This window comes from Oxyura jamaicensis, chromosome 1 (assembly GCF_011077185.1).
Source record: "Oxyura jamaicensis isolate SHBP4307 breed ruddy duck chromosome 1, BPBGC_Ojam_1.0, whole genome shotgun sequence".
NCBI lineage: Eukaryota > Metazoa > Chordata > Aves > Anseriformes > Anatidae > Oxyura > Oxyura jamaicensis.
The window spans coordinates 95,783,189-95,794,796 of record NC_048893.1 but is presented as its reverse complement, the minus strand read 5'-3'; the positions used below and the strand labels follow the sequence as shown (position 1 = coordinate 95,794,796).

Sequence of the window (11,608 nt, the reverse complement as noted above, 5' to 3'; positions counted from 1 at the left end):
AAAAAAAAAAAAAAAAAAAAAAAAAAAAAAAAAACAGAAGTGCATGCTACCCAAAAGCTTTCCAATCAAAATATATATTGTTCACAATGGAGAATTTTGATGAAAACCCATTCAGCTGTTGCTTGAACATGGACTTGGTGAGAAACATTACTGATACTTTCCAACAGTTGGGTAACATACATAAATGAATCAAATTTTTTATGGCAAACTTGTATGACACTGTACTGAAAAATAAGTATTCCCACAGTCAAACTCCCACCTTCTTCTGCTCAGGTCACAAGACCTGCATCTAACCATGGACGAGCACCCTGCTGCAGCTCCCACTGGCTCTGTTACAGCAAAGGGCTTCACAACCAATGCAATGTTTTGCCCTCCACCGCTGTGCAATATAGCAAAGGTCCCAGAGTGTGTGTCTGGTTTCATGACACTACAGTAGCCATACCTTGTCTGGGGTTTCCTGATGTTGCTGTCCAAACTGCCAAAGAAGTTCTCATTTTCCAGCACTCACCTCTGGATTCCCTCAAATGCTCTTTTTTGTCATCCTTTTGTCATTCTCTCCCTTCTGCCATCATTTCTCTCTCATCAATGCTCCACATTCTGACTTAGTCACCCACAGCTAGAGATGACTGGAAAATGATGTTGCCATCCTATGGCATCTATGGCAAGTACTAATATGTTGTTTATATTCCCAAGTCAAAAGCCAATACATGCCAAACTAGCAAGTATCAAGTGTCATACTTGATTCCGAAATGTCATGTGTTGCAACAGGACACATACAGGCTATTATAATCATGTACTCTTCACACCTATATGCAAATGCATTTCATGGTACTCGCTGAGAGGAGGAGGAGGAAAGGCAGACAGGGTTCTGTGCAAAAAGAAACCTCAGCTGGTATCGATTTCTGTAAAAATAACGGGATGTAATGACGCTATATTAAAAGATACACCCTTAATATAAAATATATCAAGTGAGGACACTTGGTGCACAGAAAAACAAAACAAAACAACGACAAACAAAGAAACAAGCCGAAACAAAAAGAACAATGCCAGACTTGTGGCATGGAAAAACAAATGTAGCAACATTTGTGATCTGAGTGCAAGAGGCAACAGTACTTATACACAATGCAATGTGTATACACATTCATATGTAAACACAACAGCTTGACAGGTTTTCTGCACAATTCTAACAAAACAGCTATGTAACTAGATGGAAAGTTTTCATTGCAACCAAAAAAAAAAAAATGCTCATACAACCACATTGGTCAATATTCTACTACTAACGTGCAACTGACAATGCAACTCTTGTATACCAAACTCCCAAATTCCATTTTCTGTTCAGCTAATATCGTTGTCATAAATGACATTTTTTTTGTGTGTTATTCAATGCTTTTGAAAGAGTTGGTTGGTTGGTTGTTGCTGGTTTTTGCAATTTGAATAAATGATGCATGCAAAAACTGCTTTCAATGAAAAAGCTTAATTTTTTTCTTAACAACAACAACAAAAAAAAGAAAAACAATGTTATTTTTGGCCAAAAATATGCATATAAAATTGACCCAATTTGCAAATACTATTCCAGTCTCTTTAAAAATAAAAGAAAAAAAAATAAAATAATAAAAATAAAAGCCTCCACAATGCTTATCAGTAAATTAAATATTCACCAGTTTTGATGGACATATTGTGATATTGGAATTTGTCCCAGGGAACTATCTTTATTTTAATGCATACAAATCATATATATATGGGGTGTATTTGCTCAAAACAACAGATATTAATGATTAAAAAAGGGGTCTTACAGAAAGAACAGACAATATTACTCTGTTTAAATATTCATGTATGAAAAACAGAATTTAGATTGCAACTTTTAAGGTTCACAATCCTTGAATACTTACACCTCTAAGCAAGAAGTAAATCTCAGCGTAAAACCCAAAAAAAAGGAGAAACCAAGCACAGCTGAATCAAATTCATTTAGAAGTAGCAAATGAATATATGCAGATTGTCTCATGTTATTTCCTTTGATTGAATTAAAATGCCTCAATAACTACATTAAAATAAATTAAAAATTTAACTCAGCCTCGATGGCAGTGGCTGGCACGAGCCCATGCAATGTGTGCGTCACTCTTCCACTATCCTCCGTGCTCCAGCTGGGGAACAGCACTGCTCACGCTTGGTTTCCTCCCTGTGAATGCTGAGGCTGGGAGAAGCTACCCAGTCATCGGCCTGGAGAAGAGTCCTCCAGCTACAGCAGCATGGGAGGTGAACAGCAGCCGTGACACTGTGCTCTGGTACTTCTGATACTCTTACTCCTGGGGATGAGAAGAGAGACGTTAGCACACACATTTGGTCCAACTGGGATGCTACTCCCAGTGTCTAGTTCCTGCACACCAGGGAACTGCACTGATGTACCTGGAGTTCCCCTCCCGCTCCTTCTTCACAAGGGGTTCAGAAGCAGAGAAGTGAGAAGGATCTCAGCTCAGGACTTGTCTGTACCAGATAGTCCTTCTTTTCAGCTGTACAGTTCACTAATTTCTTTTTGTTGACTTTCTTGAGACTTCAACATGCAGCTGATTTGTCTCACAGACAGACATAGCTTCTTGCCCCACTGAAACAGCTCAGTGAAAATAAACCATCTGGTTGTACACTCCCCCTGAGGAGGATGTGACACAGTTAAAACTAGGAAAGTAAACTGCTTTCAGACACGAAGAACAAACCACAGCCTTAAGTTACCTAATATTACACATCAAAAGCAAGCTACAAGCCCTGAGCTATGCAAAACAACTTAAAGTGGATAAATAAAAGCCAAGTCTAACATAATGAAAATGTACTTAACACAAACTGAAGACAAAAAAAAAGTACAGATCATAAAGAAACAGTGATCAGTGCATCAGTCATCATCACTAACATTTTTAAACGTCACTAGCCACTGCCATCATTAACAGCAACATATAACTCTGCTTTGCAGTGGAAATCCATTGTACAGTATAGCAAACACCCTCACAAGCCCATTCTGTACAACAGCTGCTGTTTCTGGGCAGAGGAGGACAGGAAGGGACAGGACGAAGAGGAACCAGCGCACACAGTTCTGCCAACTCTCCCACCTCTTACAGAAGTATAAGCTATCAGTAAAGAATATCCAAAGCAAGGCTACGTATTTAAAGTCCAAAACCACACTTCCGATGCAGCCAGAGCCTTCATGCAGCTTTCAGCCATTATGATGCATGCAAATTTACACCCAACCAGCAAGTCCCCTCTTTTCAGAGCCATGCTCCTCTATAAACAGGGAGGCATGATTTCTGCAGGTGTGAGCTCCTACATCTTACGTGAGGCTGACTGTCATCTTGGGAGGCCAGGAGACCTCATAATGAGCACTTGCCAGCCACACCACAATGACTCAGAAGGCTGCAGTCAGCCAGCAGGGTCTGGTGTGAGAGGTGGTGGGACATCCACAGGCCACCTTCTACCTCTACCTGCCCTTTTGGGCCTGAGCAACTCTCTAAATTGGGATACCTACTGGCAAAATAATTGCAATAAATAACAGAGCAGTTCAAACAGCAGTCTCAGGGACTCTCCCATTCCTCCTCAAAGTTTTAACACCATCCACAAGACATCATTTTTAACAGTTATCTGAGGAAACAACACAGTGCTAATGTCTGTGTCTCTGCATTTCCTTTGCATCTTAGCTCTGGGCTATTTTTGTGCAGCCTATTCACTGCTTATGACAAATTTTGCAGCAGGTCTGAGAGTGGTCTGCAGTCCCCACTCAGGGGACAGATTCTGCTCAACTGGTGTCCTCAGTTGCTCCCAAGCAATGATCCACCCTTCAAGTCCCTCATCTAGAAATGAAGTTACAAAATACAGGCAAAAACTGAAAGCCCTAGAAGGAATACAAATTATTACAAAAGGGGCAGCAAGTAGATATTCCCAGAGCTGTTCATTCTCAGAAACTGAGATGCATTTTGGGGATGGAGGAGGTTGTGTTCTTGCTCTGTCCTGAGCCATCCTCCTTAACTGTCTGCTGCTGGCCACTGCAAGTGGGACTGTGGAGAGGGGACTTCGGTTTGACTTTACAGCCTTCTGGTATTTTTATCCTCCAAAAGATAGTCTGGCCCTGAAAATGCACCCATGAAGGCCTCTACTAGCACAGCAGAAGATTGTTAGCACTGTTAGAGACTGTAGAAGCTGCAATTTCTTCTGTTCATCTCATACTTTCTGGCATCAGTGGAAGCCACAGATGGTTCATAACCGCAAAATTCAGCTCATCCAGTTCATGAGCCAGTTTCATTCAGTTCCAAATAGGAAAAAAAAAAAAAAAAAAAAAAAAAAAAAAAAAAAAAGCAGCTTTATAACTTACTCTATGAGCTGGGAAACAGGGGGTACTTGGATTCCTGAAAGGCTGAGAACTAGCCTAATAGAAGGAGCCGTCAAAACAGTTATGAAGTATTTGTACTGAACTGCAAATTTGCAATTTTCTGATAACTTATACCTGGAGGTAAACAGGTTTGAAAAATCCTTCACAGTGGGGGCCAGGTTTGTGGTGTCTATGTGCTCAGTTTGTCAAGATATTAATGTTTGGAATAATACTAATATCAATGTTACAATAAAGTGTGGGGTATTTTTTCCCCAGCAGGGGGGAAAACAAGCAAAACAGCAGATGCGTATATTGGTTCTTTGTTTGTATTCTTTTTTATCTTTAGTAGCTGTAATTCAACAAAGCAGGTAGGAATCCTGTCTCCTTTCAGAAATATTTACCTTCTTAACACCAGCCCACCTAGAAAATAGCTAAGTCCCATGAAGTTATTATACGAGCTAAATTGTACACCTCACATGCATAGCTGCCTTGCAACCAATCTATTCAGAAAGCACTGGAACCCAATGTTGGAAAAAGAGAGTAGGACCACAGGATGTATAGGAGTAAGAATAGCCTCTGGTAGGCCCCTTCTGTACCTTTCAGGAAGGGAGAGATGTTTGCTCTGGAAAACAAACAAACAAACACAAAGCAAAGAAACAAAAGCCACAAAAAATAAAAAAAAAAAAAAAAAAAAAAAAAGAATCAAACAAAAAAACTGTTCCAAGCACAAAACAGCTTGATTTTCCCAGGTACAAACCATCTGTGGTTCTCACCCATATCAGCAAACATGGAGGGAAGGAGGGAATGCTGCTGATAATGAAGCCTTTAAACCTGACACTTTGAAGGTAAAATGTCCAGAAGCAATTCTATTGCTCTTTCCAGAAACCAAGAAAAAGGATTTTTATTATTACTTTTTTTTAACTGCAACTATTCTCCCCCTAATTGTACAGCCACTAGACCAGCATGGCCATGCTCAGCATCTTCTGCTCCTGGCCCTACAGAATCTACTTACCAGTTGTAGATCATTTACCTGTTCCTCAGGGGTTTCTCTCTTGATCCAAGTACTCCAGCAACAAAATATATTTACAGAAGATATGCCTGTGACTTTAGCTGTTTCATTTCCTGTTTTGTATGAACTTACTGCACCTTTTTACCTGTTTCCCAAGATGAACCTGGGAATCAACAACCCCCAAGTACAATGACTACCTTCAGAACTGTGGATAATCTAAGAAACAGGCTCCAAAATATTCAAAAAATAACAGAAAAGAGACCATTTATAGGTGGACACTTAGCTCCAAAAACAATTCACATAAGAGTTGGTACATATCTCAGACTCCCTGGACAAAATTTTCCCTCCCATGTTACAGCCTGAGGTATTGGCCTTCCACTCCATAGCCAAATGTGACCCTATGCATCACACATCCTGAAATGCTTGTAAAGATGCTGCAAACCTCAAATGCCCACTTTAGAAAGAACGGAAATAGTAGCAGATCTGATATGTAGCAGAAATGAAACCCCAGGTTCTCCTTCCTCATTCATTAGTCAGTCTTAGGTGTAGCCTCACTGACCATAGCTCCAGTGCCAAGCAGGGGTAGAGCCACAGAGGACTACTCTCTACCTCAGCTATTCACTGCTCCTTCACCCCAGGGAAGCCAATATTACCCCAAAGCTACAGCTTCCTCCTCCCATGGAGAGCTGTAAATATCCTGCAATAAGTCCCTGGAACCATCCCAAAACTCAGCTGGGAGTCAGCTACTCCAGGCACAAGGAGCTGCATACTTGGCCCTCCTTAGACTTGTCATATATAAATTGATTTTTGCACGCTTTAATTTTCAGGAAGTGAGAACTTGCTGCCCCTTCTGCGTATATAGAGCATCTGAATCAGCTCTGACACATATGAAATCATGTAGCAAAGGAGAAGGTTCAGTAGGCTTCTTTCAGTGGATTCCGTTTCTGTGTTTTTTAAATGGAATAGAACAAATAAGCAGTAAAATAAAGCATAGTAGCATCAAGGTGACATTTATCACTGACTATTATCTCCTGGTGCCATTAAATAAAACATAGTGGGTGTTTCTGCTTTTACCTATTTCTTCCCTCACTATACAGGCTTCTCTGCTGTCATAAACACCCCTTCTTACAAAGTAGCTAACACTTATAGCTCTGTGCCTCTTCATGGTTCAGAAGAATTCTCCCCAGTGGTTTCCAGTCAGACTTCACAGCCCGGTTCTTTTCCATGCTGCAGCTGGTTAGCAGCACTTCTGGCAGAGCTATGCTCAGTGCGAGGGAGTGCAGTGCATCCTACAGTATGTCCTCATTCAGGTTTGTGCTGCCTGAACTGCCTCCTCCTTTCACAACATAGTGGTCTGCAGGGTGGAAAAAGTGACAAGAAGTCAGGTCATTTCTCACAAATGTTGATGCTATTGCTGGCTGTGGTAAAAGTTCTTTGTTTTCTCATTTCCCCATGGTAGCGTATCACACAGCCCAGAGGAGAAGCTCCTAGCAATGGAGCAATGCATGCTCCATGCTGTGAGAACATGCACGTCAGGTCTTTGGGATCCTTGTTCAACATCCTAAGGTGCTCTGTGAAAAGATGAGACAAGGCATTACAAAACAAGCGGGGGAGAGGGAAGAGGGAAGTAAGAAGTACAAGAAAAAAAAAAAGTACAATGAGTACAGTGGCCAGGAAGCATCAGAAGCGGCCTCAGGAAGTGTCACGCTGGCCTACCACAAGGCCTTGGCTGTGTACATTCATGCTGCAGCCCACAGCCTTCTTTCTACCCCCTGCCCACAGGCCTGCATTGTCAAGGCCCTGAGTCAAGCTCTCCATCCCGTTTCCAGCTGCTGCAAAGGTAAATAGCCCTGTAGCTTTTAAACCACGGTGGTGAAGTGGGGCTACAGCACGGTCACAGGCGTAACTACAAGGTGAGTAACAGGCACATCTATGCTGCTGGGATTTGCTAAGAGGGTGCCGAGTAAGTAACAAGAGTCACGTCTCACATAGGTGCCAGGAGGCCAGAGTTGGTACCAAAATGAAGGTGGGAGAGCAAAATGGTGCTGGCAGTGCTGCCTCACCAGTTTTCTTCATCTCTTTTCCTCTTCAGCTCCCTGCTTGGAAAGCCAAGAGACATGTACCTCACAGCCCTCCTACTCAGCAGGAAAAGGTCCCTGGGCTATTTGCTCAGTCTCCATCACTAGAAATCTGGGTTGCACATTGTTTCTGCATGGTTTGTTGTCAGAGCTAGTTTATGACTCCTGTAAAGATAAATAGCCTCTAGCTAAAGGAATTAAAAAATTCATCCAAAGGGATTTACTAGGTGCACCTTTGAACTACATAGGCTTCCAGCAAGTCACTTTGAACAGGATGATTTTCCTGAATGAGAAAATACATCATGTAAAAAGAAGGTAACTTGTAGACACCCAGTGCAGTTTACCTGGAAGTCCTTGCAACTGAACAATGAAGGAAACAAAATCTCAAACTCCAGGTGTGATACTCTGGAATTCAGCACTTCTGCTCAGCCAGACCTACATACTTATTCTGTAAATGGGCTGCAGCATGTGTGGACTTCTCAAAACTAGCATTAATGCATTTAATGAAGGCACAACGAACAGTGATCTCAGTACACCCATAAGGGATCCTGGCTGACTGCATACTTGGACTGTTAGCTTCAAAGTCAGTTTTTCATTGGGGAAAAAAAAAAAAAAAAAAAAAAAAAAAAAAAAAAAACATTTACAATGGGAAGCTTTAGACTACCAGTCTGTATTTCTTTGTAGGTTCTAGAAACATGTTCTTCAGAATCTATCCAAACTTGCCTTTTCCTCTTCACACAGGGCAGTTCTGAGAAAGGAAAAGAAAAGGGCACTATATGTTTCTGATCAGATCCTTAAAGAAAGCTCCATATGGCTACACTGTTGTCAAGGAAAGATCATTGTGACTCATGAAAATTAACATTTTCTTACTATTGAAGGGCACTTACCTGGCAGAATGCCTATAGTCTTGACAAAGTGTCCTCCATATCAGTATGTACCTTTATAACAATTGCTGGTTTTAATAGTCAGAACGCATAGGTATTTTAGAGACTGCAAAGTCATACTGAATGAAGTTTATCATTAAGTGTGTTCCTGTCCCTTCCAAGTTACTGTGGAATTACACTCTGTCCCTCAATATAAAATGCATCTTTTGTCTTATTACCTACATTCCTGCTGCAAGCACCTTTTATTTATTACTCTTTTCAACTCAAGCTCTCAGTTTCACAGTAGTTACAGAGAGAACTATTTAGAAGCAGTTTCTATGCTTCCACAATGCATAGAAAACTGAAGAGTTAAAACATCTTTGAGCTCTAGAGAAGAGCTTCTTTAAAATTCCTTCTTCACTTTCTAGTGCTTTACAAAAAAAAAAAAAAAAAAAAAAAAAAAATCAAAAAATAGTTCTCATTAGTCTCTTTTCAGTTGTTCCTTATATTTGCCAGGAGGTGGAAACATAGCTACACCAACCTACAGGAGAAGCATCATGTTGATGTGTAATTGCATGCTGCCTGCTGAAGAATAGTGCTAAAAATATCTGCAGTCTGAATTGGCTCAGCAGAGCCCAAAACACAGGATCATACAATGCTCTTCCTGGCACCTCCTGCTTCTCCCTTTCTGCCAGCTAGTGAGACTACTATACTGCTTGTTACTGCTTCTCAACATCAAGGATGCCCTTTAAGCAGCTGGTTTTGTCAAATGTAACATATACATTTATATCAACAAGAATCCAAAATCAGGCTGCCTTTGATGGAAAGGCTCACAAAGGAACAGCAACTGCAGCCCTTCACAGCTGATAAACAATCAGATACCTGACAAAGTGACAAGGAGATAAACGATCACTTGACTTATTTATTTAGAAGATACTTGTCTGCTTTTACATTCAAAAATATTACACACATGCTCAGATATGAAAAACATGATAGAGGTCAGAAGTGCTCATCAGATAACCTTCAGGAGTAGTAGAAATAATTCCCAAACATACTAACAGATACTGATATAACCATATTCCAAATGATGTTTGGTAGGACAATACAAGTCCTAACAGAGAACCCCTTATACAAAAGGCAAAATGACATAAATACTCCAAAAGGGGGAGAGGGACACAACACTTAAAAGACTGTAGGCAAAATAAAACAGCATTTCAAAACATCCCTGGTTTAGAGGAAAATGATATGTCTGGGTTTGATTTCTGTTTGCAGAACACTTAGTTAGAAATCAGCTTCATTTCTGCTTCCTGTGCAATCCCCATTCTAGCTTGCATAGTGTGAAGAGGTCTCCCAAAGAGAAAAAGAGGTGTGGTCCCTTCTCCATCTCCCAAAGAGAAAAAGAGGTGTGGTCCCTTCTCCAAAGAGCTCACCATCTACAAATTGACAATATTTAAGTCCAGTTTGGACAGTGACTTTAACAGAGGCTTTAAAAGGAAACACTTGTTCCTCCATCTCTGTGTACACAGACACACAGTCCTGGGCCTAGGCTAATATTTTTTATTTTTTTTTTAATGCCCGGGAAAGTTGTTAGAGGAGCTTATGTTCTGTATTTCTCAAATGACTTGCCATAAAATAACAACTGGAATCCATCTGAGGAAATCCTTCTTTGCATGGGGAGTTATAGCAGAAAGGGAAAACCTTCCTCCCTGCATGTAGGCAAGTCCCAGAATGTACACTGGAAAGAAACCATCTCTTCATGTCAAAGACCATGACTTTGAGAAATCTGTCACCTGAATGATGGCAAAACCTGGAAGAACTGACATCGGATGCAAGAGAATTTCACTTTCAGGACTAGAAAAGGAATGACGAATTAATATTCCTCTTCCTATAGGATGTGGATGGGATTAACAGGTAAAGTGAATAATTCCAGTGAACCAATACCAGGAAGCCCAGAAATCAGTCCCCAGAACCTTGAAGTGTGCCATGAAACACAATGTGAATCCCAGATATTCATCATGTGCAGTAAGATGTTGTTGTTCTTACAGCATATCAGGAACGTTATCTTGTTTTCAAGCAAAGCAGCTCAGACTTCACAAACTGTGTTTTCATGGTACGAGGCCTTGTGTGGAAAGAAGAAAAACACATAAGAAAATAACAAAATCTACTGGTGTTTGGCAGCAAAATGTACCAATGCAAATTAATAAAATGCAGACTTATCCAGACTGCAACTAGTGCAACATCACTTCTCAGAGGTGGTAGTGAAGGATCATCTGTCTAAGAGAGACTTTCACATCTAAATCAACTGCTTGATCTCAGGTTCAGTACTGAAGTTGCAGGACACCTTACATCACATTAGCACCCAATGACACATTCCCAAAGGCCACACAGGCAACATCTGAAGCCCATAATAAAATTGCCCTGTGCTAATTCAGTGCACTCTGCTCTGACACTGAGAAAGGTAGGTTCTTGTTGGTGTTGGCCTGAACCCAGCTCAGCTGCACTTTACACAAAACCTCTCAAAAACCAAAACCCACACAAGTTAGCTTGGATCATTTCACTTTCCTTCCTGGCAAGCTTTAGCCTGCTAGTTTCTATGGAATTATTACAATGGGAAAGAGGGAGTCATTAAATATCAGGCCCATGCCAGAAATCTACGTGCGTGAGACGTGATATTAAAAAAAAAAAAAAAAAAAAAAAAAAAAATCCACAGTGGTGACTGCCATATCTCAAGTCCCACTGCTTCTAAGCACCAGTCCTCCCTGAAGCCTACATATGCTACAAGTCATGCAAGGGGCAATAAGACTAAGTTTGCATACACAGACATCCCCATTTAAGAAAATGCACAGATCTCTGTTTTAGAGAAAATAACTATACCACCTGTGAATTTTGCTATGGCTATAAACCCAGAACAGATGCTAAGTGAACTGGGCAGACCTGTGTCTTACCCAAGACTAACACATTTTCCCACAGAGTTTTTTCCACCCAATTTCTTTCAGCTCTGGCAAGGGTGCTAGGAGCAGAATCATGTGGGAAACTATTCACATTAACTCAGAGAAATCCACAGCCAACCTAAAACAACCCCCCAACATTTTTCACATGTCAGTCTCACATTTAGCATGCGTAGATGAAGAAATAGTGGAGCATGAAACTTATTCCACATGTCATGGTGTGGCAGCAATCAATTTTAGTTTTGCACCCTAGGAGGAGAGGATATATCCTCACCAACACAGTTTTTATCAAGAAGAAATTTCACTCCAGAGACTACCACATAATCTCCCGAATCCCTCTGAAAGAAAGCCCATAGACATGCAAA

General features: G+C 40.8%; 1 protein-coding gene across 4 annotated transcripts in view; it reads right to left on the bottom strand.

Moving 5' to 3' along the window:
* LOC118177713 (cell surface glycoprotein CD200 receptor 1-A-like) overlaps positions 1-2,577 on the bottom strand; it is a 10,221-nt gene extending 7,644 nt beyond the window's left edge. For 2 of the 4 annotated variants that reach the window (XM_035347647.1, XM_035346068.1), the window contains exons 1-3: positions 2,404-2,577; positions 2,206-2,303; positions 509-616 (exon numbers count right to left, since the gene is read on the bottom strand). The gene's annotated coding sequence lies outside the window, so the exon portion shown is untranslated. Of the gene's footprint in view, positions 1-508; positions 617-1,889; positions 1,981-2,205; positions 2,343-2,403 lie in introns of those variants that run through there. The other 2 variants (XM_035346864.1, XM_035308669.1) reach the window with 2 other exon arrangements.
* Between the last annotated feature and the right edge of the window lie 9,031 nt (positions 2,578-11,608).